Source organism: Simochromis diagramma, unplaced genomic scaffold (assembly GCF_900408965.1).
Source record: "Simochromis diagramma unplaced genomic scaffold, fSimDia1.1 OVJJ01000293.1, whole genome shotgun sequence".
Taxonomy (NCBI): domain Eukaryota; kingdom Metazoa; phylum Chordata; class Actinopteri; order Cichliformes; family Cichlidae; genus Simochromis; species Simochromis diagramma.
Window position 1 is genome coordinate 5,221,528 of NW_024386801.1, and position 26,929 is coordinate 5,248,456.

Here is a 26,929-nt window from a genome sequence, read left to right on the forward strand (position 1 = left end):
CACAAAAAGCACTTGTTCACCGCCCTCCGTGGTAGCCGGAGAGGGAGCTGTCCTTTCTCCTGGTGCTGAAATTAAAAGTGGCGGCAGTCACTCATCCTCTACTCAACTGGAAAAGGCATAGATGTTGTAGATAATGGCTCAAAAATCACAACCACTAAAAAGACAGGAATATCCTTGACTGTGCAACTAAGCAACAGATGTGATATTGGCGAAGTTCATAGCATTTCATGTGGCACAACATGTTTTGTAAATCATTTTGTAATCTGACTCATTTTACCTGCTCCTCGAATTAAAGATTAAACATTTTATTAAAGTATCAACCCCAGCACATATACATACACCACACCCACAACTCATAAAATATGCAGATAAGTACATGAAGTGCCACTGGTTTTGTGTTATGTTGGTGGTGGGCTTAAAAATAGATGTTTGTCAAGAAGGTGACAAACCAGTGTTGGTGGTAAAAGCATAAATAGAGGTGGCTGTCACTCTTGAGACAAAGAATAAATTGCATCTCTCACCTGTGAAAGTGAGAAACATGGCAGACATTATTCACCCACTTGAAAGGAAAGCCCTCCATATGATGGAGTGGCATCACCTTGGGGAGACAAATTAGACTGCTGATTTTATGTTTTTGCCCTGTCAGAGGCTTATGCAAGATAAATCCCCCCTACATTTTCCCAAGTTTGCTGATGTTTGTTGGCAGCTGGTACAGAGTGATTCATAGTAATAAGCAGAGAGACTCTTCCTCCTCCCCATTTAACACTACTCAAACCTTTTTTTCATCCCCGTGGAGATTTTCTTGGAGAGGGAAGTGGGTTGTAGCTATGGGTTGTAAGGATCCAGCCAAAATAAGGAGCAAATGGGTTTGAAACTGACTGATTCACTGGGCCACTCTGGATTAGTGCTTGTTTATTTCACTACACTAGATGGACAACAACTGTATCTCCAGTGTGTCCCTATTAGTCCTTCTAAACAGTAGGAAATAGCCTTAGAGCAGGTGCAACTCAGGGACCAAGAGGGACTTTCCGCTGCTCACACAAATCCAGTCTTCGGCTGATGATGTTTCTACCATAGACATCTGTTTTATGTCCAATTTCTCTAGCCATTGTTGTCTGACTTATCTATTGAAAATCATTCCAAGCAGCCGCGTCAGAAAATTAATGAACTTGTCATCTGGGAAAGGGCACCATTGCAATAAGGTGCCAGGGTCTTGCAAAGCGACAGGCTGTATACCCATGTTCCCTCCCCACACTCCCTTTGTCATTTTCCCCCTCCTCAGCTTGTGACTCAGTTCAGATCAAGGCCAGCACTGTGTGCCTTATAATAAAATGTTCATTTTTCAAATCGGATTAATCTCTGTAAAGCCTGGCTTAGGACACCATTAGCATTCATTTCTTTCACTGCCGGGGACTTGTATCAATAATGGAACTACCCCTACATTTTTCATCTTCTCTGGGTATAAAATCTCTCAGGGGGTTTCATTCAGTGAGAAAGAGAACAGTTACAGTGATCCGTTATCTACTCCCTTTTGTATTGGAAACCAGCAGTGCGATGCTGGGGGTCTTGAGTGCTAGGCTAGATAGGAGCTGAAAGCCATAATGCTGGAGGTGAAAGGAGCCTTCATATGAAGATGATGTTGATAGATATGGTATAATTAATTATAATAATAATGGACTCAAGCTAAAACCATATACTTGCAGTAATAATTAATTGTGCTCTTAGCTTACGGTACATTTGGATTTTAGTATTGTGCATGTATTTTTATTAAACACCCTGTTGAGCATAACTATACATAGTGGCACAGGGTTTATGGCAATATTATATCCACATAGATATTATATTAGAGAAACTTGTAAGTGTGTGGAGCTCGAGAATAGGACAGAAGCAGCAAAAATATATTTTGAAGCTGTTGGAAGTGCATGTCTAAAATCCACAGTCATGGCTGATGACTGCAGATTTTAGACATGTGGGTGTGACATGTTGATTAATCATGCATAGCTGAAGAGGTAGGCGAGAAGAGAGTCACCTTAAAGGAAACATCTGAAAGATGCTTTCATAAGCCAGCGGTGGATTACTACTAATGTGATGGCTACTGACACAGTGTTGCAAATCTGCATCTTATGCAGCTATTGTGAGTGTGATAAAGAAGCTAACCTCAGTTTCTTCTTCTGGATGACGCATGTAATCTTTTGAAGAGAGTGCTGTGGTAAAATGTGGGAATTTGTCACAGTTTTGTCACTGTAAGTGCACTATATCAGTGGCTTCCTCATGTAGTCGTTACAGTACTCTACCACTGTGGAAGATCATCTGAACCTGAGACTTCTTTTTTTTTATCAACTAGACACAAGCAAGCATCTTGGGCACAGCACAGCACACATGCACCATGAATGGTATCTGCAGCAGCCCTGCTCATTAGTCATCCTTTCCTGCATGTCTGTCTGAATGTTCTGTCCAAAAGAAAGAACAGCTGAGCAGGGGGACGGCCACAGCACATTCCACCATCCGATGGATTAATCAATTGGTGTTCCAGCTCAACCCATCCAGCTCAGCCCATCCATCTCAGCGAATAATCTGGGAGACATCATAAAAGTGCCATTCTATCATTCTAGAGGCCAGAGAGCATTGCTTCTTTTTTTCTGTCCCGGCTCCCACTCACATCGTGGGAACACTAGTAGACTGAATGAAATGTAGATAAGTGTACTCGGTGTGGCAACATTGTGCGGTGTTTGTTGGTGTTTTGAATCAACATAGATTCAAACATTTTTGCTACTGTGATTCATGGCTAATAAAGAATTCTTTCAACTCCATCACAATTGCTCTGATTCGTTGCTTCCCTTGTAAAATTCAGCTAAGAGCACTGACCTGAATTCAGGATGCGTCATTACTCACCGCTTGCCTTACATCACCCACCTTACCAGTCATGATGATGGTGTCTTTTCGACTTAGTAATCCTCACCTTCCTCTTCACTGCCAGTTTCTCTTTTCTTGACCTCACTGGAATGTCACATGCTACTAAAATGAGAGTGACAGCACCCGAGGTAGGAATGATGTGATGACTCGGTTAATAATATCTTGCTTAATAAGTACAGGGGAAACACAGACACATTCTTTCCCTCTTTCTTTCGCTGTCACACACATGCATGTGCACATGCACAGATACACACACTTCCACAGCAAATTAATATGTATGCACCACAGAGGAGTCATTCTTCCTGTCTTCAGGGCAACTGGGCAGTGTCTGTTTAAAGTGATACTGGCCCTGGCCTCCACATTAATTCTTGCTCTTAAATTAAAAGGTTAAATGAGGTGGGAATGGGTGCCAGGCTATCTCTTTCTCCCTCATTTTACTTTTCTCCAGAATCTGCCTTATGGAGGTATGGATATCTAAGTATTGTTTTAAAAAAAAAAAGACAAAAATTAAATTGACGGCAGGTTACAAAAGAAGACATTTCCCCTCAAGTGCTGTTTCCTCAATCTTTTGCTGTTGACAGTGGAATTTAAGAGTGAGCTTTGTGTGCTGGGGGCTTCATACCCTGTGCTCTAAACACTCAAAGTTAAAAACATTTGAACTGGAGATATGCCCTTCAAACAGGTTTTTAGTGGTCGCATAGCAACAGATCCATGACTAGCACATCCCAAGGCAGCTTCTAAGCTGTTAACTAAAACACAGGTTGTCAGTGGACACCAGCCTTTAGTGACAAAACTAAAATCTAAATTTGATACGGTCGGATGTTTTAAAATTAAACACCACAATTCTGTCTTTCTTCACTTTCTTAACAAGGTTTTGTAATATGCAGCCTGAATCCTGTTAGCATAATCAATCTGAAAGAGGATGATGAATGGTGGAAAAGCCATGTCTATATGGTTGCAAGTGTTTAGCTTTAAACATATACTGTTTTTGAGATTAAAAAATATATATTTATTTGACGGCTCTCTGCGGATAGGATGATTTTTTTTGTCCGGATAGTGTTGTGTCCTTAGAAATAGCAAGCTTTATCTGCTGGGTAGATGCACAGATTTTGTATCTCACTCTCCAAGACAGCAAAAATAGCACTTAACTAGGGGCCCCTTATTTTTACCCTTATTGTAGTTTTTGGTGTCCCCAGGTGAAAGCATCAAAGCATAGGAAACCTGGAAAAAGAAAGCAATGACACAATAAAAGAAAAAAAAGATTCAGCTGTTGGAACATAAATGACTTATATGGAAGAGGAAAAAAAATCTACAACAAAAAAGTACAACACGGTGCCCAAACAAGCAACAACATATTCTGGCCACTGAACATAAGCCTGTTGATTCACTGACTGATAAAAGGTTATATTTTTAACATTTAATAAGCTCTTTGAAGCATAAGCTGTTTGCACACCATTACATGCAAAATCTAAACTGGTTGATTTGTCCTCAATGGCCATGCATGTGAATTTTGATTATCAAATGGACTCTCTGTAGATTTTTGCTTAGCATATGTATGTGTGTGAAACCACATGCAGGTGCCTTTCAAAACTAGTGCCTTCTGCAGACCCAGGAGTGCAGAAAGAGTGCCTGGGATCTGGACATCTGGGTCTAGCTTTGCCGTCTGTCTCTCAGATCAGCTTTTTAACTCATAAGCTCAGTCGGGCTGGCAATCACATGGTAGCTCAACTGAGCTCCGCAGCAGGAGTCTGGTCATCAGTCAAAGCCCCACAATACAACACAGCATGGTCACACACCAGTTAGTCGTCTCATTGTTAGACTTAATACAAAGTTATACAGACATTGCATCTTTGATCATTCAAAAACAAGCTATATATATAACATGTGTTGCTGACAACTCTAACACCTTTAAAGATACTCTTATACTCTTATCATGTGCATGCACGCAGAATCGTGTTTTTATTTTTTAAATAAATGATATATTTTTGATTTATGCATCAGTGTATCAGTGAGTCTCAGTATCTTTTTTTTTTGTTGCTTTTCTCTCACTACCCACTCACCCTGTTAGACTCTGACCTTAATGCGTCACTCATCCTAGCACCTGCATGTAGGCAAGGCTGCCCTACTATGATAGTTTTGATCTGACAAGAATTGACTTACGCTTGATTTAATCCAAGTTGTCTCTATAGAGTCTGCTGTGGTACCAGTCTGTTTCGCCGCTTAGGTCAGGGCCTTGTGACAGAGGCTGTCAGTCCGCTCTGCAACTGCATGTGTGAAAAGAAATAAAAGCTGCTGAAAATGCTGGATGGAAATAAGAGAACTCATGCATGCCTGGCTAATGGCTCATCTCCCTCATAGACGACAATGGGGCGATCGTGGCTCAAGAGTTGGGAGTTCGCCTTGTAATCGGAAGGTTGCCGGCTCGCGCTCTGGCTTGAACAGTCTCGGTCGTTGTGTCCTTGGGCAAGACACTTCACCCGTTGCCTACTGGTGGTGGTGGTCAGAGGGTCCGGTGGCGCCAGTGTCCGGCAGCCTCGCCTCTGTCAGATGTGGATGTGTAAAGCGCTATACAAATACAGGCCATTTACAAGTAGTATGTTTAATTCTAAACATATGAAATGAAACCCTTAAACATTCAAACTGCCGGTTTGTCAGGAATTAAGACTGGGAGACAATTATTTTCTTCCTGGTTACAAGAGGCAGGATGGTTACGTCAATAAAGATAATTGGAGAGTTGCAAAAAAAAAAAAAAAATCAAAAAGCAACACATAACAACAACAACAAAGTTCTCTATGAATGACTCATGTTTATCTGTACATCAGGGTGTAATTCTAATGGATAAAAACACAAAATTAAACTGATGGGTGTAAGCAGTCATAGAGAGAAAAGCCAAAAGCAAAACTCCTTGCACAGAGTTTTTCTTTGAGCTGTTTTTAAAAAAAGAAATGTTTGTTAAAGAGCCATTTAGCAGCTGCCAATCTGAAAAAATATCTGCCAGTTTTAAATGCATCACGTGAGGTGGTTATAGACATGTTGATAAATCACATTGCTACAGCGAAATCTGGAAATATTAGGGAATGTAATTTTCCTTTTGGGCACTCAGACTGAAAAATTGTACTTGTGTCCACATAACAGAAACTAAGACATAATTCCCAGCAGTAATACAACCAACTGTTTTGTGTCAGTGCTTGCAGATGGGAAGCCTATTAGGAATCACATAACAGAAGACAACAAAGTTCTTGTTAAGTGTTTGTCATATTTTTATTGCTACTGAATTGCCACTTAGCATAACTGCACAAAAGTGGGTTGGATCTCAGGAATTTTGTCTCAGATCTCTGTGAAATAGCTTAAGGAATATATTTCTTCCTTTAAACTTTAGATTTTTCTTTACACTTCCAAGCTACTAACTCCCACACTGGGCTGAATCATAAGTAATCTACTGTCAAACATCATCAAGTTTTAATGGTGATACTCATTTTACAGCATACGATGTTGCATAATATGTGATATTATTTATAATGGAGGATTTTGTGTCATGTGGAACTCAGGTGTAATATTTCTAGTTTTCTAGTTTGTTTGAATATTATGAAACAGCTGTGACCTCCTCATCGAGTCGCGCTATCCATAGAAGGGTCTCTGATATTCCTTGTATGTGACTGTGGTTTGATCCTTCCCTGCTCCGAGTCTGTCGCAGTGATATAGTGATTATGTATAGTAACAGGGGAACGTTCCAGGCTCTATGTTGACTGCTAATTGGGCTCCAGTGTAACGACTGTGTCATATTAATGACCCAGATCCAGCTCATTGTAATATTCATTAGGTGTGAGGATTGCCTTTTCTCTCTGGGGCTGCATAGTACAGAGGTTTATGAGTGTGTGTCTGTTTGTGTGTGTAAACGATGGTGTTTGTATGTCTGTGTTGATGCAAGCGTGGGTGTTGGAAACAAAGGTCGATCACTGCGTACGGCTCTTCTTCACTTGATCCTTTTGTGTTTCTGGAAAGCACTATCCTTGCTTCACTGATTTGGGTTTCCTCCTTTGCAACTTTATTTTTAGGAAAAAGTGATAGCGGATTCAAATCTCCACCTGACTTGCAAACAAGTATTGAGCCACAAGTATGTCTCTTTGTGCAAAATTACTGAAAAAGATGATGGAAAAACAGACTTGAAATCAGGTGGACTATGCTAAACCATGCGTTTCAAAACAAAATCCAGAATAAACCTTGTTTTTTAGCAGAGGCTCACGAAACCCTTCGGGAGACTTACTGTTTTTAGGACAGTGTGGACAGGTTAAAAGAATATTCTGTGCTTGATGAAACAGGTGGGACGCCTATGGTCACTGGCATGCAATCATTCCTCTTCCCCACCCCCACTGATATGGTCTGGATTTGCATAACACTAAGCATGCATGAGCATAAAAGCGAGTCAGTTTCTTTCTGTTTTCATTAGCTTCATCTCTACCTCTTTCTTTAATCTATAAAGGCCCTATCATGTCCAAGCCATCATATTGCATTTTTTTTTTTTGCTCCAAGGCACAGTTCTGCTATTCTATTTCATTTTGCAATGCTTGAATTGGAATGTGGAGTTTTGTAGTTAAAAGAGGTCATATGAATGTTAGGTGCCCCTTACAGCGAAAAAGGTTAAAACCCTTCAGTAAGGAAGTGGAATAGAAACAAGCTCTTCCTATTGTGCTCTGGATAAGATCACAGCAGACATGCCTGGTTGACTGCTATAACAGGACAAGGTCTTTTGAAGGACAAAGCAGTTCCGTAAATGCAGAATGTATAAGTCATGAACTGCTGTCTTGCTATTTCCTTATCACTGTCTGTACTGTGGACAATCAGCCTCAAACTTCACAGCACCCTGCCCTACGTGACTCTCTCTTAATTGGAATTCTTTCTTTAGTTTCATTTCAGTGTTCATTTTTGAATGATGAACCTTAATGGCAAATTGTGTTTCCTTGTACTGACTAAAGTGATGCATAAAAACAGGGGGTGTTAAAAAGGCTTCTGTCTTCTAAAGACAAATTAGGTTTTAATGAAGAATGAAAGTGGCTCTGTGGAGTCTCTGGCATAAAGGCAGAGCACAGTAACTTTTGTGCAGTGATGAGGTATTCATTATATCCAGTTAAGAATGGCAGCTATCAATCTGTAAATGAGCTGTATAAGTCACATAAATTATACTGCAAGTGTTGGAAGGACACCCATAAATGTCAAAAATGCAAATAGTCTTCAATGGATGGCTGGGCAAACAGGAGAAAGTCTTTTTTTCAACCCAAAAAGCTCGGATACTCGATCCTCTCATTTAACGTGACAATGGAGGATTTCATCATGCTGAAGAAAACGAGATTCACTGACTTAGGGGAGATACAGTGTTCTCACTAGTGAAATAGGAGAACAAATCTTCATAACACTGTTCTGCCATTTTTGTACTCATTTGTAACAACATCAAAGGATCAGCTGCATTGTGATTACAGCCTCTGTGAAGTGGACCTTAATCCAAATTAACCGACGGAAAAATGCTGGAATATGGTAACAAGGACTATATTGTTTTGAATGCTTCAATAAGAAAGTTCTGCATAAACTTTTAGAATTAAATTAAGCATTTTTTATCCAGTGTTGTCAAGTGACTGTACGTCAGGAACATTTTAATTTCTTTCTTCATATCAAGTGTCTTGTTTTCACCCTTTTTAGTGCTACAGAGGTACAGTAACATGAAGTGGGACACTGGGTCTCTCCTTATGAATTCAATGTATAACAAAAAGAAACATAGTTTGATAACGACTGAAAACACATATCAGTATGTATATTTACTGGTAGATTTATTATTGCTAATTCCAAGTGGGCATTTGCTTGCTTGTTCATCGATGGCAAACAGTAGTGTGCAGCAGTGGAAACAGCTGTTTGGTAAAACCTCATCATCAGACCATTTTCTACTGCTTATCTGGGTCTGAATCACAGGGACACCCTAAGCAAGGAAGCCCAGACCTCACTCTCCCTAGCCACTTCCTCCAGCTCACCCGGGGTACACATAATCTCTCCACCGTGTCCTGAGAGAAAACTCATTTTAGCCACTTGTACCCATGGTTTTATTCTTTCACTTGTGACCATAGGTGGGTAAATCGACAACTACAAACTACAACTGCAGAATGATAAAGAGTCCCCATTGATACAGGTGCTATACCAATCCATGTTTCAATATCATGCTTTCCTCTCCCCTCACTCATAAAGGCCCCTATACTTAAACTCTTCCACTTGGGACAGCCACTCATCCCTGATCTGGGCTCAGACTTGGAGAGACTCATTTTTAATCCTGCCAAAACAACCATGTCATCTCTCCAAAAAACAGAGACAAGATTCTGAGGCCACCAAGGTGGAAGCTTCCTGCCACTTAGCGCCACCTAGAAATTCTGGTTGGATGCCTGCTCCATGCATCAGTGTGATTGCAGATTGCCTTGAAGTAATGCTTCCACTCCATGAACATATCCTCAGTGAAGTCAGAAGCACCCCACCCACACTGTAAACCCGCTGTGTCGAGCACCACTATCCTTTCCGGAATCACCTGATAGTTTGCCAGAATCACTTTGAGGCTGACTGAAAGTCTTGTTCCATCAAACCCCTCCCACATTTGAGTTTTTGCCTCACCTACTCCCAGAGCTACCTGCTAGTACCTGTCAGCTGCCTATGGAGTCCCACAAGCTAACCAAGCCCAGTGGGACTCCTTCTTTGGCTCGGTGGATCCCTTCACCATCTGGATGATGGGGCTAAGACCTGGTACCTAGTGGTAAAGGTTTATAATAACCTTAACCTAAAAAACAAAAACAAAAAAATACTACACATATTAACAGTTTCATTGATTGTTGAAATTTCAACCTTGCTTCTCAGATGACAGATTTTGACTAGATTTTGAGGATCTGAATTTTATAGATCCAGTGGAAATATTATCTTTTTTTTTTTTAAATTTACACTATAAATGACAAGTTCACTGGGAAGAACACTCCATAAGAGTGTTAGTGTCATTGTGGGAAATATGTAATTCCATATTTATATTATAAATCTAACCCATGAAGTTACAAAGGTTCAACACGTATATCTAATGGCATATTACAGTATATGAGGTCCATTATTATGGGAATGTTCAACCTGCACTCACACAAATAATTTAATAAAAAAAAAATGTTGTTGCTTTTTTCTAATTGGTTAGAATTTGGCTTTAGGCACTAAAACTGCTTGACTGGATATAGGAAAATATGTTTACGTAGAACCCAATCAGTAGTGATTGAATGCATACTTTAATACAAATTGGTCAGTATATTGTACTTTGGCATAATGTCTGGATAAAATGTCCACGGGGCAAAGCATTATCTATTTTATTTGACCGTAAAATATATCACACATTTAGTTTAATGCCTCACCTTGAAAATGGGTAACTGGCCAAGAAGACTGCTGTTCACTCCACATGTCATGTGTGCTGAGTGTGGTTGCTGTAGCTTTTGGTGTGTCAGACCTGCTTGTGAACTCAGACAGCAAGTTAATTCCACTCACCAGATGCCTGCCTAACTTGGTGTTGTGTTTGACATTGCTGTCCCTCCTTCTCTAGCTGTGTCTTTGGTTGTCATTCAATTTAGCAAGATCAGGCAAACCTTATCTCCTTCTCTACCCAATCAAGGAAGTCACAGAAATAATGATGCTTCTGGATTATGCAGTAAATTTGCATTAAAATGACAGTTTAATTGCAATTTCTAAAAGAAATATACATAAGGCCATACATCTCACACATTAGTTGATATTATGTCTATGAAAACCCCAAAGATTTGGGAAAAGGAAATACAGATGGAAAAAAGAAAGAAAGAAAGCTTCAGAGAGTGTGTTAAAATGGAGAACTGCACTTTGATATACCACGGTAAAGCTCTTGCCTTTTCAGTGCAGCTAGGGTCCACAGTGATTTACCATGTTTCAAACTCAATGCCCAGAGCTGTTACAGGATTAAAGTCTTTATGAAATGTGGTGGACCACATATGCTTACATATGAAAGATTACTGAGTGTTTGAGAGGGGCATATCCTGGTTAGCATAAATATACAGTAATTGTCCTAATTAGAGAAGGTAAATAAAGAGGTGTCCCACAAAGACATTAAACTGCAGATATAAATATCAGGGAAACACATTATTAGGTTATAGTATATAGTTAGTATTCAACCGAGTTGCTGCTATAAGTAACAGCACACTGTATTTCGTATAAAATGGAAATAATACTGCAAGATTTGCAAGGCCTAATCCTACTAAGGCATCGTTATGTTATGCAGTAGTAGTAGCTTGGATTTACAGGAGGATCCCAGACTGATGTGTGAGGACAAAGAAAGTCACTGAAGGTCTATTTAAACCAGTCACCCTCTTTTAGAAAACCAGGTTACTTATAGTGAATTGTCAATTAAAGTACGCTTTAGGCAGTATTTCTATTACCCTGTAGTGAGGCTTCTCAGGCAGATAGCTGAGCATTGTCTCACTGTATGAACAAGAATGTGAACATGACAAACTTCTACTGAAATATGAAGTGAACAACCAATGAGAGCAGGTACATGCCTGTCTCTCAGTGAAAACATCAAAAAGTTTAAAAGGAATCTGACTTCATATACTTGACAAACAGCCATGCGATGTATGATCGGTACAATTCAATTCAAAATGTTCCAGTATGTTTTTTCTTTTACTTTATAGATTTATTATTTTGTAATGTGCTTCTTTCATTTCGTCTAAGGGCTTAAATCTATTCATTTCCACTCTTGTTGAACTCTTCCAAACTCTCTTCTTCTATTGCCAGTCTAAATACCCTAAACACTAAGTGTTATATCTTCCCCTCTTATCATCGCTGTCCTGCTCCACATTTTCTCTTTCACTAATCTCATTGTGCTGTATGCAAAGGAGCTGGTTTTGAGAACTGTTTATCCACATTTTCCTCATTTCCTGGTGCCTGTGATGGCAGATCCAGTAACCTGTGTGCCTTCAATCACACAGCTATTCCAGGAGAGCAACAATACCCGAGCTGATTTCAGCTCTACTGTTCCCTTGGTAATGGGAAAGTTAAAGATGGTTGGTTGCTGGGGCATCGTGCAAACAAGGCAGACTTGTGGGGTGCACTGTTCCTCCATAAAGCAAGCACATCAGTGCTATTGTTAGCACTTAGCAGGAGATTAGCACTGATGGCTGTATGGGAGCTAGCAGGCTTGGCTGGTGTTCTGAGTCGGATGCTAACCCGGCCCACCCCTGCTGCTTTTGCCACCATGTCAAAATTAGTCTAAAAAGCTGCAGACATGATTTCTTGCCCTGATGGCAATGCAGTCAATCCATCTCCAGTGACTGTGATACCACCACTCTGGAGATCACTATCAGCATAATGAATAGTGCACCCAATCCCATCTAGTAGATGATAAAACTCCAGAATCAAAGATTTACTTGGCCATTGTTCACTGGTCTGATTTCTTTAAGTCTAACAAAATCACAGTACATCATCAAAAGACAACTCATAGGTGCCAAGTCTGCACTGTATTTTTGCAACTTGAACTTAGCTAAGTAAATGCCAAAGCCTGATTTCATTAACATTGCAATTATAGATGAGATTACTGAAACAGCAAATGGCATTCAGTCTGTATCTTTTATTCTGTGTACCTGTTTCCTAATACATATGAACACAGACTATTTTTCACTACCTATCTGACTGATTACAGTGCATGATTAATTAGCAGACAGATTGCTAAACGGTGGTGAACATGGTATGATGTGCAGAGGTAAAGAGTAGACTCTCCAAGGAATTCAGTAATGTCCTCTTTGCCCTGCTCACTCTCTCACTCTTTCCCTCTCATCCTTCTATCCCATCTATTTCTTCCTCTCCTTCTATATTAAGCTCTTCTGGGTTAATCATTCCTAGAGGACGACAGTACCACAGTGCTGCAAAAAGTGATACACAGCTGTGTGGAGTGGGGTCTTGTGCAACTACTTCCAGTGATTACAGACCCTTTCAGGGATAACTAGATATCTTACAGCCACACTGTGCTTAGCACTATACACTTCAAAAGACGTGATGGGTTTTAATGCTGTCTTTGCTTTGTCACAGAGCCAATTTAATTGACCTTATTTGTCATTTATTCTTATATTTGCCTGAACTTTTACTCTAGCATCACAAGAGGGTTTTCTAATCTCCATCTTATTATAGGGCATTTCTTCACCTCACCTAACACCCTTGCTGCTCATGGATCCGGTGGGAGGGCACGTGCTCTGATTCATTTGCTTGCATATGGAGGATACGTCCAACTCTGATGGATGGCTTTGGCTCTTGTAATCCCTCAGCAGTTCACAGTTTACATAGAATTTGTTTTCAGTGTCCCAAAGGGCCACATCCTCAAATAAAGTGAAACAAATAAAAGCTCCACATGCATGCAGTGGTACAAAACATGCCGACAAGCAATTCCACGGCTATAACTAGATCTATGTACACACATACACACAATAGCTGTTTCTTTATTTAAAAAAAATTACATGTGCTTATAATCCATTATTCACTAATGCCTAGACATATGACTAAAAAAGTAAAAATAAAAGCTGCACAGAAAGGGGAAAAAAAATCATTTATGGTGATGTGAGATAATTAAAGTGTTCTAATGTCCTCACATAAAATCAGAGGTTGCCAGTAACCGTTTAGTCTGCTCCATGTCCAAATTAGTCTGCATGGTAACTCTCTTAATCAATGTGGTTGCAAACTGTGATGTGATGTGACTGCTAACATGAAGTCTCTCTCTCTTCTTTACGCACACACACATACATAAACACACACAGACACACACACATACACACACTCGGGGGTTCTCCAGCTAAAGTTAAATGTCTGCCAGCTGAGCGTGTCCCTCAGTTGGGCTTTTGTTCATTTCCAGCTGAAGCTCTGTAATTTGTCCGCCAGTAATTTGTCAGGAACGAAGGCCTAGGGATGCCAAGTTTGTCAGAAGTTATATAAAATATAAAAATACACAGCTGAGATTTTCAATTAATATTTTTTGCTTTTTAACATAGAGAGTGTGCCTGTGTGTGTGCAAGCATCTGCTCTTACAGGCTTCACTTCTAAACACTGTCTACTTTATGGGTGCATAGGTGTGTACGCTGTCTGTGTGCAATGATTTCTGTCATTTCTTTAGTTCATGCATTGCTAAATTGCCCTCCCAAGCATTATTGTCATAGTAAGATGTTTGTTGGGGTCATTTTGGGAAAGAACTGGGTTTCATTAATTCCACTGTAAAAACCTTGAACCACAGATCCACTGAGATTCTTATCCAGATGGCCATTTGTCATTCTAAGGTTTAGAAAACAAAAGCACTTTTGGGGATTATAGATACAGGGAGTGCAGAATTATTAGGCAAATGAGTATTTTGTCCACATCATCCTCTTCATGCATGTTGTCTTACTCCAAGCTGTATAGGCTCGAAAGCCTACTACCAATTAAGCATATTAGGTGATGTGCATCTCTGTAATGAGAAGGGGTGTGGTCTAATGACATCAACACCCTATATCAGGTGTGCATAATTATTAGGCAACTTCCTTTCCTTTGGCAAAATGGGTCAAAAGAAGGACTTGACAGGCTCAGAAAAGTCAGAAATAGTGAGATATCTTGCAGAGGGATGCAGCAGTCTCAAAATTGCAAAGCTCCTGAAGCGTGATCATCGAACAATCAAGCGTTTCATTCAAAATAGTCAACAGGGTCACAAGAAGCGTGTGGAAAAACCAAGGCGCAAAATAACTGCCCATGAACTGAGAAAAGTCAAGCGTGCAGCTGCCAAGATGCCACTTGCACCAGTTTGGCCATATTTCAGAGCTGCAACATCACTGGAGTGCCCAAAAGCACAAGGTGTGCAATACTCAGAGACATGGCCAAGGTAAGAAAGGCTGAAAGACGACCACCACTGAACAAGACACACAAGCTGAAACGTCAAGACTGGGCCAAGAAATATCTCAAGACTGGTTTTTCTAAGGTTTTATGGACTGATGAAATGAGAGTGAGTCTTGATGGGCCAGATGGATGGGCCCGTGGCTGGATTGGTAAAGGGCAGAGAGCTCCAGTCCGACTCAGACGCCAGCAAGGTGGAGGTGGAGTACTGGTTTGGGCTGGTATCATCAAAGATGAGCTTGTGGGGCCTTTTCGGGTTGAGGATGGAGTCAAGCTCAACTCCCAGTCCTACTGCCAGTTTCTGGAAGACACCTTCTTCAAGCAGTGGTACAGGAAGAAGTCTGCATCCTTCAAGAAAAACATGATTTTCATGCAGGACAATGCTCCATCACACGCGTCCAAGTACTCCACAGCGTGGCTGGCAAGAAAGGGTATAAAAGAAGAAAAACTAATGACATGGCCACCTTGTTCACCTGATCTGAACCCCATTGAGAACCTGTGGTCCATCATCAAATGTGAGATTTACAAGGAGGGAAAACAGTACACCTCTCTGAACAGTGTCTGGGAGGCTGTGGTTGCTGCTGCACGCAATGTTGATGGTGAACAGATCAAAACACTGACAGAATCCATGGATGGCAGGCTTTTGAGTGTCCTTGCAAAGAAAGGTGGCTATATTGGTCGCTGATTTGTTTTTGTTTTGTTTCTGAATGTCAGAAATGTATATTTGTGAATGTGGAGATGTTATATTGGTTTCACTGGTAAAAATAAATAATTGAAATGGGTATATATTTGTTTTTTGTTAAGTTGCCTAATAATTATGCACAGTAATAGTCACCTGCACACACAGATATCCCCCTAAAATAGCTAAAACTAAAAACAAACTGAAAAACTACTTCCAAAAACATTCAGCTTTGATATTAATGAGTTTTTTGGGTTCATTGAGAACATGGTTGTTGTTCAATAATAACATTATTCCTCAAAAATACAACTTGCCTAATAATTCTGCACTCCCTGTAGACTGTGAGTTTGGTTTAATGTAAATGTACACATCACATCTAGATCATGATTCTTAGCAGCAGCATAACCAAAATTAATCCTGTAGTAGCAAACGGCACAAAAACTGGGAATTGAAATATTCTGTAGGGGAAAATGTGTTGTCAATTAACAATATTATGTTCATTGTTAACATACACACAAGTGATAAGTTAAGAGAAATTGACATTAAGTCCCTTAGTAAGGTGTGTGCTCCCAGAGTGCCTTGAATTTTGTACCTTATACTTGTATCTCAACATTCATTCCTCAAGCTTCCATAACTTTATTGGAAAGATGGAACATCACCCTTTAAAAAGATATTCCCTGATTTGGTATTTTGAAGATAATGGAGGAAAGTAACACTTCAGCCAACAACAGCTCCCACAGCAAATGCCCCGGAATGTGATTGACATCATTTTCATCAAACCACTTAGTGAGCTTTATAACCCCTTGGATGTGAGCATTCTCATCCTGGAAGAAAATACTCCCATCACAGAAATGTTTTATCGCAAGATGAACGTGATCGCTCAGAACAAAGTGATTGTTCTGAGCGATCGGTGATTTTCTGTGATCCTGTGAACGGGCCAGTAAAATACCCCCAGCTGTCAACAAGAATCACCGGATCCCCTCACTGTGAGGGTCAAGCATTCAGGTTCTCCATTAATTTGTTCCTCTTTTGTATTCATGGCTTGTCAGACAGTTGGGTTAATAACTGACAATAATTGAAAATGAAGTCTTTGTTTAATGTACTTGCTGATACGTTCATTCCCTATAATTCCTCTTGCTGTGATACGAGGATATATTTCAGTCATGTAATATGAAAAACAAAAGAAAAAAGAAAAACAGGCTAAAGATTGTTTGGTTCTGAATTTTGTGTACAGCATACACTTTCAGTATCTACTGAAAGGGTTCACCCTGTCTTGTTTGCAGATCTGAAACAAACTGTATACGCTCTTGTTTTGATCCATGCTTTTTGATGCCAAATTGAATGCACAAGCCCTTGAAAGATTTCTACATCTGTAAAACCTCAGTGACCAAAATGTCTGAGACTCTGCAGGGTAAAAGGAAGGCATGTGGCAGGAGCCATGTACTTCTTCGGTTCATTTCATCTCTCTATGCTCTCTCTTTCTCTCATTCTGTATTTCTACAGGTCTCTGCCTGACTCAGAATAGCTCTACAAACCCAAGTACTGCTTCTTAGACGAGGAGCAGCAGTAGTATTGTGGGAGAGCATTCACACACTTGTTTTATTATTAAATCCTGGTTATGTAAACCATGAACAGACATCACTAACGCATAATGATTCACCACAGTTCAATTGTGTAACGGGCCTAATTCAAGGAATCATGAGCAATGTATGTGAGTGAGAATGTGTAAGGAGGTGGCTGCGTCATTTGATTGATTTCTAGTTTTACTTCAACTGTCTCTTTCAGGACTTTGAGCTTCATGTGTAATTAAGTGCCTAGGAGTGGTTGGTGGTTGAACTGTATCTGACAAACTCAAAATTGTATCATACATTCTTTGACAAAAAAATGGTTTTCAGTTTGTATTATATAGCACTAGTTCTTAAGTACTGGCTATTACAATTAGTTTGTAAGAGCCAATCAAAATCTGGTTAATACTGTAAAGCAGTGGTTGATAATATCACTTCAAAGCCAGATTATTTAACTTTTGATAGACAAATGTGCCAGTCTGTTATTTTATAAACTGAAAAAGTTTGAATTCATCAAAACTAAAACTTCCTTTTGTAAAGAAGTGGTTTATAGCTAGACCTACCTATGTTAGCAAATCTGTAATAAAAATATTTCTGAATTATCACAGTGCTTTTATTTATTAATCTTATTTAATTTTTTGTATTATTTTAATTTTAATAAAGAAAATCTTAGTTTTATTTATTTATTTATTGTTACAAATGAGCTCGAGTCATTTATCAATCAAGTAAAAATGCCACAGGCAGTCATCCTGTTTAGCACGATGTTTGACTTATTCCTGTAATTAATAAATACTCTGTTGATGCATCTTGCAAATGGTTACCATATCAAAACAAGAAATAACTGATCAACCGGTTCCCAAAAGACAAAATGAACATTAAAATACAAGACTTTGAACACTACTTTTAACCTCAGGAAAATTAGCCTTTAGCATCCTAATCTCAATTGAAGACCCACCTTTTCAAATTCAAAAATTCAAATTCAAATTCAAATTTTATTTGTCACGTACACAGTCGTACACAGTCATACACAGTACGATATGTAGTGAAATGCTTGGACAACTGCTCGTGACCTAAAGAAAACAAAAAAGGAAAAGGCTATGAATAAGATAGGAAATAAATATGAAAAATTAAAAAGGGTAAATTTAACTAGGAAGGAATAAAATATAGATTAAGGTTAAAAATGAAATAACTGTACAACACAAATTAGAATGAAGGGTAAATTTAACTGGGAAGAATAAGATAAATATATAAATTAAAGTTGAAAATAAAATAACTGTACAACAAAATACCTTACAGTGTGTACCTTACAGCCACTACTACTAGTAGATTACATTTATTTTGTTGCTACATTCTCGAATCAAGCATGACCTAGCCATTTGGGTTATAGCTCAGACCGTAGTTTAGTAAATCATAATGGCATACCTCCTCTGACAGACAATGGGTGGAATATTTATGAAAGAAAAAATATCAACTATTACAAAACCCGCAAGAACAAACTGCATGAACAAAAATGAAAGGTATTGGAACAGCCACTAACTCCCTGACACACAAATACACCGAGCTATACACAGCTGCCAGACACAACAGCATCAACTTTAGTTAAAATACATCTCAGTAAATATGCAACATACAAATTCAAGTTCAATTCAAGTTTATTTATATAAAGCAAAAGCACAACAGTTCCCCCAAGGCATTTTATACAGTAATATTCTACAAAAATATTAGAGAGAAAATCCCAGCAGTCAGACAATCCCCTATGAGCAAGCATTAGGTGATGGTGGGAAGAATAAAATCCCTTTTGACAGGAAGAAACCTCCAGCAGATCCAGGCTCTGGAGAGAGAAGACAAAATTAAATGATATGCCGCAAGGAGTGAAAAAGGGTGAGAGGCTTAGTGTATCATCTTAGTGTAGACGTTCCCTAGCAACTTAAACCTAAATACTGAGGGATGGTTCAGGGTCACCTGATCTAACCGTAACTATGAGCTTCATCAAAAAAACACTAATTTTAAGTATAATTTTTAAAGTATAGTCTCACTCTCTCTTAATAAATTACAATTATTAATCAAAATGTTGATGATTACAAAGAGGTCCATTCATATGTATTCAATTTTTTTTTTTTTTTTTTGAAGAATGTAAGGGCAACCATTTGGCTAATCATTGTTTTGCCAAGTAGAAGTGCCTTATTTTGGAATAATTATGGACAAATGTGAATGAAGCACCATTAAGATCGGCGGAAACATCTTCAGAGAAAACAACTTCTGTGCTGAAAATTCAACACTTCCTTCTGAAATCCTCCCTAAAATACTGGAAAGAGGAAAGTTTGTCAACCAGTTGTAAAAAAGCATAGTTTTAAAAGAAATGGTGTAATTAAGTAGTTTTTGCCGCTTTTTTTGTCATATATTCTTAATAAATAATGTGTAATAGCCAAATGAAGAGTTGTGTTCAGGGACATAATATACAAAGTTTGTGTTGAGGAACATAGTAAAAAAAACAGTTCCAAAAAATAGTAAATTCATGTCCAGCAACAAAAATGAATAGATTTAAAGTTATGACAATATCACGAACTGTTGGGAGGCTGGGCTGAACCGACACAATACACTAAAAGGATTTATCGAAAAACACATACTAAAAGATAAGACTTTTAACAGACATGACAACTGAGACAGTGGAATACTGGAGGAAGATGATCCTGAAGCTAAAAAAAAAAAGACCTGGACCTCAAAACTAGGCATAGAATAGTAAACCATCTTCAAATAGTTATTATATCATACAAAAAAACTGAGTCTGAGCATTGCTAGAACACAGGGAGACTGCAACAGGATGGTTCCCGTTGTAGTCTCCTTTTAAACTTAACCTGCAAAACATATGAATCAAAACCAACTCAGATACACATCAACGTTAAATGTCAAATATCAGGGACAGCACACAGTCCTTGGGCCATGACAATATCATCATTTTAATGGTTTTTCAGATTTGAATAGACAGCTTTATTTTACCTTTCAAGTCATATTATATCTATTCATTAAAAAATCAGAATAATATGAAAATAACCCTTACTGAATCTCAGGCATTTTGGTCCTTACTGAAAAAATAACTGGAATGAAATGGCTCCTCTCATCTTATCTGTTGACGTGCAACACTGATGGCCTATTTTATCCTTTCATCTTACTCTTACCTTAATTCTCTTGCTCTTATTTGGTTGATGTCCTTGATATCCTCAAGGGCTCCATAGTGATGAAGCCAAATTACTTTAATAATGGAGTATCTAGATTAATAATCTAAAATCCCGCATCATTACCTTGATATTTGGTGCACAAGCCTGTGTTATTTAGCAGCCATTTTGAAATGAATTATACTTAATTAAATACATTTTTAAAAAATCCGAAGATGCCTGGTGAACGTTTGTTTTCTTTTTTCTGATGACTTGACAAGCTGCCATTTTTAGATTATTAAATTAGATTATTCCTGATATTTTACCACAGCAAAGAATCCGCTTAAATATAAATGAAAAGCTGACTTTCCATCGAGGTCATATGTTGATGGTACACAATCAACAATGCTCACTTAAAAAGATAAAGATAAAACATTGGCAGGTCTTGCTGTGCAGTGCCATCTGACCTGGCAGCCCTCCCAAAACTGAAATAGAGGGGAATCACAGCTGCTGTCTCGCACGTTCTCTCCACTCTCTGTGTCTTGCTCCCCCACAGACACACATTACCCCATCCATCCAAGCCACGTTGTGGAAAGCACCATCTTAGTTATGTTTAATTTGTTTTCCTCTGTATTCCCAGCGTTCCTGAATGAATTATCATAGTGATCTCATGTCTTGACACAGTAGGTAAGAAGATTAAGTCATGTATATAATATAAGTGGAAGATTATTTAAAAAAAAAAATGCCATGGGGTTTTCAGTGTAACATTTTATTATTTTATTATTATTATTATTATTATTATTATTATTATTAGTAGTAGTATACCTATTATTTCATACATTTTAATGTAACTTACCTGTTAATTACATATGACTTCTTTCATGAATAGTGTGAACAATTAAAGGTTGTCTGGAGCAACATGGACATAGAATATCATCCGGCCAGTTCATTGGTCACACCTTGCTAGTACCGGGTTGCACCTGCTTTTGCCTACAGAACTCTTTTTTTTTTTCCCCCCAAATCTCTTTATTTGGTTTTCCAGTTTTCTTTATCATAAAGGCGACAAAGATTCAAATATAAATGATTGCATGTATACAACAAAAATTAAACAAAGTAAAAAAGCAAACAGGCAAAAAAGCAACAACAAACAACGTAAGAAGGTTGGACAGAGGATGTCATCTATCAAGCTACCAATGAGGCTCAGTGATCATTTGTATCTGTTCCGTATTAAAGAGATCCAAAAAAGATCGCCAGGTTGAATGGAATTCCTCCAACCTCCCCCTTAATAGGAGTTTAATCCTTTCCAGCTGTAAGTGTCTTAATACATCTTGTACAGAACTCTTTTTAACTCTTGGTAGATTACATTAAATGAGTTCTGGTGACTGTGGAAGCCATTGGTGTACAGTGAACTCATTCTTATGTGATATGTTAGATAGTTTGAGCTTGGATGGCTAAGGTCAGAAAGGGTATAAAAGAAGAAAAACTAATGACATGGCCTCCTTGTTCACCTGATCTGAACCCCATTGAGAACCTGTGGTCCATCATCAAATGTGAGATTTACAAGGAGGGAAAACAGTACACCTCTCTGAACAGTGTCTGGGAGGCTGTGGTTGCTGCTGCACGCAATGTTGATGGTGAACAGATCAAAACACTGACAGAATCCATGGATGGCAGGCTTTTGAGTGTCCTTGCAAAGAAAGGTGGCTATATTGGTCGCTGATTTGTTTTTGTTTTGCTTTTGAATGTCAGAAATGTATATTTGTGAATGTGGAGATGTTATATTGGTTTCACTGGTAAAAATAAATAATTGAAATGGGTATATATTTGTTTTTTGTTAAGTTGCCTAATAATTATGCACAGTAATAGTCACCTGCACACACAGATATCCCCCTAAAATAGCTAAAACTAAAAACAAACTAAAAACTACTTCCAAAAACATTCAGCTTTGATATTAATGAGTTTTTTGGGTTCATTGAGAACATGGTTGTTGTTCAATAATAACATTATTCCTCAAAAATACAACTTGCCTAATAATTCTGCACTCCCTGTAGACTGTGAGTTTGGTTTAATGTAAATGTACACATCACATCTAGATCATGATTCTTAGCAGCAGCATAACCAAAATTAATCCTGTAGTAGCAAACGGCACAAAAACTGGGAATTGAAATATTCTGTAGGGGAAAATGTGTTGTCAATTAACAATATTATGTTCATTGTTAACATACACACAAGTGATAAGTTAAGAGAAATTGACATTAAGTCCCTTAGTAAGGTGTGTGCTCCCAGAGTGCCTTGAATTTTGTACCTTATACTTGTATCTCAACATTCATTCCTCAAGCTTCCATAACTTTATTGGAAAGATGGAACATCACCCTTTAAAAAGATATTCCCTGATTTGGTATTTTGAAGATGATGGAGGAAAGTAACACTTCAGCCAACAACAGCTCCCACAGCAAATGCCCTGGAATGTGATTGACATCATTTTCATCAAACCACTTAGTGAGCTTTATAACCCCTTGGATGTGAGCATTCTCATCCTGGAAGAAAATACTCCCATCACAGAAATGTTTTATCGCTAGATGAACGTGATCGCTCAGAATAAAGTGATTGTTCTGAGCGATCGGTGATTTTCTGTGATCCTGTGAACGGGCCAGTAAAATACCCCCAGCTGTCAACAAGAATCACCGGATCCCCTCACTGTGAGGGTCAAGCATTCAGGTTCTCCATTAATTTGTTCCTCTTTTGTATTCATGGCTTGTCAGACAGTTGGGTTAATAACTGACAATAATTGAAAATGAAGTCTTTGTTTAATGTACTTGCTGATACGTTCATTCCCTATAATTCCTCTTGCTGTGATACGAGGATATATTTCAGTCATGTAATATGAAAAACAAAAGAAAAAAGAAAAACAGGCTAAAGATTGTTTGGTTCTGAATTTTGTGTACAGCATACACTTTCAGTATCTACTGAGGTCTACTAAGGTCAGAAACAATTCTGATGTGGTTTTGGTGTTTAAACAATGCTCAGCTGCTTCTTAGGGACCCAAAACAATGCCAAGAAAATATTCCTCACACCATTACGCCACCATTCTGATACAAGGCAAGTTGGATGCATGTTTTTATGTTATTTTTATGCTGTCAGACCCTCCCATCATAATCTCAGAGCTGATATTGAAACTGATCAGTCCGAAACTTTGCTTTCCAATTTTGGTGAGCCAGAGTGAATTGTAGCCTCAGTTTCTTTTTGCAGCTGACAGGAGTGGCACCCAATCTTTGGACATCTGCTTCAAGGGTTGATGTGTTGTATGCAAGGCATGCAAAGATGCTCTCCTGCTTACTGTAGAAGCAAAGAGTGGTTATTTGAGAGTGCTTCCTATCAGCTCAAAACAGTTTGGCTATTCTCCTCTGACCTTTGGAATTAACAAGGTATTTTTACCCAGAGGACTGCTGATTACTGGATATTTTAGCTTTTTTGGCCCATTCTCTGTAAACCCTAGAGATAGTTGTATTAGAAAGTTTCAGCAGATCAGCAATTTCTGAAATACTCAGCCCGCTGGCACTCAAAGTCACTTAAATCATCTTTATTCCCTGTTTTGATGCAGGGTTTAGACTTTAGCAGGTTTTCTTGACCTTGTCTACACACCTAAATGAGTTGTTGTCATGTTAATAGCTAGTTATATTTTTGAATTAATGAACAGATGTATGAAAGACAGTATATGATGGACTGGCAGTGATATGTGACCAAGCGGGTTTGATTATAAAATAAGACTCATTTTGCAGAATTTACATCCCTGAGAAGATCCAAACAGTGGCTCTAAGCCAGAACGTGTGTAGTGTAGGAGCACACAGTGATGTGGAGTGTAGTGAGCAATGACCCATGCTGAGGTTCTGCTTCGATAATTAAAGTTCATTGCTTTTCCATTGCGCTTTTTTTATTTATAGTGTAATTTAATTTGGCATACGGGGGACAAAAAATAAAGTGCACTTTAGAGTCTAATTGATGCTCGTTTCTTCTTAGTCTTGCCTTCTCAGCATTCTTCCTCCTCGACCAATGAAGTTAACTAGGCAGAGGATGGAGTGCAGGGGAGAGTTACAGGAGAAGGAAGAAGTCATAGAGAAGGATAGATGAGGAAAGAAACAAGAAAATAAGAAGGTTAACAGGTGGGGGTGGGTGGTTGGGGGGTGCAAATTTGATTTCTTCTACACCCATTGTTAGCTTGTGGCTTTGAGAGGCAGTGAAAGCAGAGTCCATTTTCTTGTTACAGTCGTGAGGGAGATTAGCAGAGACTGGGCTTGTTTCTATTTGAGGAATAATGAACAGTCTCTCTTTCTATACAAGCCCCACTCTTGCAGCAGGTCCCTTATTCATCTCCCCCGTCCCTCACACCCGTCGTCTCTCTCTCCATAGAAATGTAGAAGCATTTGATGGTTCGTCATTCCTCATCGTGTTTTCATCCAGCTTATGAAATCTGACAGTAGATGGGGATTGTGTTGTGCCACGACAGAGAGAAAAGCATCGCATGGAAATAGCAAACTCCTGGGGTCACACACCAGCGCCAGGTGAGGATTCCTACAGGGGAGCGTCACTGCTGAGGAGCACTTTGCTGTAGCAACAATGTCAACTTAATTATGTAGTTGCTCAAAACTTGCACTGTATAAAGGCTGAAACCTTCCCTGGATGATAGAAAGGGGAAGGGATTGTCTCAAATCACTCTCAAAGTATAAGCTGCCATGCATACTTTCTGCTGCACTTGTATTTTTAGCATCCTGACTTCTTGCAGCTATGGAGAACCTCCCAAATGACCTGAATATGAGATCGCATTTGACACCTTTGTTCATTAAGAGAAATTGGGAACAAAAAAGCATCTATTCATTGCCTCCCAAGGTAACACCAGAATGTCTGGAACGGGTCATGCAGAGGTAGCTTTATGATGCTTATGTAACCGCAGTTCTCTGCCTCCCAATAATTCACTCCAGTCCTGGTGGAGTAAAGGTGTCAGCCATTCACACTACTAGTTCATCCAAACAGAAATTGAATGATGAAAGGAGAATATCAAGGGGGATGGAGGAGGACAAGTGGCTCTTTTAATGACTGTGGTGTGTGATGGGAATGCTGTTAATGAGGAGGGCTGGGATAAGAAGCTATGCTTCCCACGTAGAGGGAGACAAACCTGGGAGGAGCCTTAAGAACAACTCAGCTCAGCTTTCTTGGTGCTTCTAGAGCAAAGCAAAGCCAAGCAAAGCTCTGCAGACCACAGGCGTGTGGGATGAATAGAGTTTGACTGTGAGGCAGGAAAAGATGGCATTGAGAATGAGCAATTTCCCTTTTTCTTCTTCTCTTCCCCCTTCTCCCAGAGAGACAGTGGCAGCTCTCTGGTGAAGATCAGAAAGGTGGGAGATGGAAAGTGAGCAGGAGTGGGAGAAAGAGGGAGAAGAGAGAGACTGTAGCCCTGGGAGGGTATATCTCCAGTCAGTAATTCCACTGGGGGGGTCTCCCCTCTGCTCTTCAGCTTCCATCTCCAGATGAAACATAAATAACCTCAGACGGCCTCCCTCTCTGCTGAGAGAGAGAGAGGGTTCCCAAGAACTGTGTTCACTTTCCATACAGTTATCGCCCTGTCACCCCTCTTTAATTCAGTCTTTTTTTTTTCACACACACTACCAGACATGCATGTCAGTGATTTCAGTCTAACATAGTTTTACATGACCACAGCATAGGTATGGAAAACTTTGATAAAATATTTACAATAAGACATCAAAACACACACATGGACATGGCATGATGTACCAATTCACCCAATCTGTGGACACACAGTAAGAAACCATAGTTATTTTTATTTTTTAGTCTTAGTCTTAGTTTAGGAATTATGTTACATTATGGTTGTATGTTGTGTATGCAAATACAGTAACTACAATGATTTTTGTGTTGGCTTTGTGCACTTCCAAAAGATGGAGGAATCACAACACACTCCAGCTGTGTTGGAAAACCTCTTCTGGAGACCTAACATGCTGTTCAAACCATGTCGATTCTTTGTGGGCAGAAACAGTTCCCCATTACAAATCAATGCAATAATGCACCAGATGTTAAATAATCTCACTTCTAAGTTTGTTCATCACCCAAAAGTAACTTGTATTACTAACAAAGTGACCACATTTAATTTTTGCCTTCATTTCTTGCCACTTAAGCACTCTCTCAAGTATTACATGCATAATAAAACTCCACAATCCAGTTTCATGGCTTGTGTTAAGGTGCAACTCTAATTCTGAAAATGCTGTGGCACTATGTGCAATGATTTGCAAGTGTCTTAAACCTACACTTTGATCATAATTTTTGAATTTTCTCCAAATTCTCTGACTCTCTTGACAATGTTAGCGAACATTATTCTGGAAGTGTTCCACAATATAGACACACAGATTTTTTTATTTTGTTTTTGTTTTTTGCAGACTGCTGAACTTCTTCCCATCTATATTTCTGCAAAACTGCTTTTTAAAGATATTCTTTTCATATTACGTTATGTTACTGACCTGTAATATATTATAACCTAATTGGTTATAACATTTTTCTCCAGGCGTTTCTTTTCTTTACCATTTACTTACATAGTATGATGCTGATTTTGTAAATAATATTTTGTGGTAAATTTCATTTACATATTGTATGGACACTTATATTGCATATACATACATTTACAACATAATACC

The 26,929-nt window shown here is 38.9% G+C and overlaps 1 protein-coding gene across 4 annotated transcripts in view; it reads left to right on the plus strand.

The window, feature by feature from the left end:
• The window catches only part of LOC120729579 (leucine-rich repeat-containing protein 4C-like), a 152,969-nt gene that overhangs the window by 102,624 nt on the left and 23,416 nt on the right, over nt 1-26,929 (plus strand). The window lies entirely within an intron of this gene.